Source organism: Frankliniella occidentalis, unplaced genomic scaffold (genome assembly GCF_000697945.3).
Source record: "Frankliniella occidentalis isolate FOCC.00 unplaced genomic scaffold, Focc_3.1 Scaffold410, whole genome shotgun sequence".
Lineage (NCBI taxonomy): Eukaryota > Metazoa > Arthropoda > Insecta > Thysanoptera > Thripidae > Frankliniella > Frankliniella occidentalis.
Genome location: NW_026267532.1, coordinates 117,081 through 117,974, shown reverse-complemented (window position 1 = coordinate 117,974; position 894 = coordinate 117,081). Strand labels below are relative to the sequence as shown.

Below are 894 nucleotides of genomic sequence, written 5' to 3'. Positions count from 1 at the left end.
TTTCATTTACATGTAGCATTCAGTAATACTTGGATTAGAGTGGAATTGTGAAAGGAAGGGTATTTCAATTATAAGTAAAAACAGTTCTTGAAGTATACATTTTATTTTATTCAGATTCATAATTTGAACATAGAACATACATATTCCACTCCTTCGAGGCCAAGAAGACCGGGTTCACGAAGGTGTGGGCAGTATGTGCATACGCCAAATTGTAGCCCAATTCATTCTTATGAAAAGGGTCTTTCGTTTATAACGCTGCAATTCGTAATATTTTAAAATAAAATATCTCTTAAACCCTTGTATTTTACAGGTCCCCCCCCTCCCCATCTCTCCCTCAAACCTTTGTTATTCGTTTGCTGTCGTCTGCAGTCGAGCACTCGTGCAGCCCGCAGCTCTTAAAAAGTGAGGTAAGGTTTTCAGAGAAACGGTGACGCAGGTGGAGAGGGCAGGTCGTCGCTCGTGACGTGCGGCCGGGTAGCCGTCGGGCGCTTGCCTCGGTGAAACGTAGGTGCTGGGGCTGATCATCCATCGTACATCCCAGGCATGCCGGAGGACACCCTCTCAATGGACCCGGACCGGACGGTAGAAGTTGTTTGGATGACAACAGCTGACGGCTCAGTCAGAACTTCAGTAAGTGTTTTGTCTGTTGCAGACTGTTGAGGAGAGTGCAGAAAGTGAAGAGTCCGAAATGGAGTGACTTCGGTTATTGAAGTTTCTGCCTATTAAGTGTCTCTTTTTATTGTACCTGATAAATGTAAATAAATGTATGTATTTCCATTTTTAATTAATTTTTATGATAATCTGATTGTTAAACAAAACTGACCTACTACTCAACCTGGGATTGGTTACGAGCTGTCACAACCAGTTTGGAATGTTAGATAGTGGGGAATGTCA

At 42.7% G+C, this 894-nt stretch overlaps 2 long non-coding RNA genes across 3 annotated transcripts in view; both read left to right on the top strand.

Annotated features, from left to right (window-relative positions):
- Positions 1–6: 6 nt before the first annotated feature.
- LOC113209741 (uncharacterized) overlaps positions 7–894 on the top strand; it is a 3,900-nt gene continuing 3,012 nt past the window's right edge. For both annotated transcript variants that reach the window (XR_008012061.1, XR_008012060.1), the window contains exon 1: positions 7–310. This is a non-coding gene — a long non-coding RNA (uncharacterized LOC113209741). The remainder of the gene's footprint in view (positions 311–894) is intronic.
- Positions 358–784, top strand: LOC127751289 (uncharacterized). Its single transcript, XR_008012062.1, has 2 exons — positions 358–582; positions 653–784. It is a non-coding gene; the product is annotated as an uncharacterized LOC127751289 (long non-coding RNA).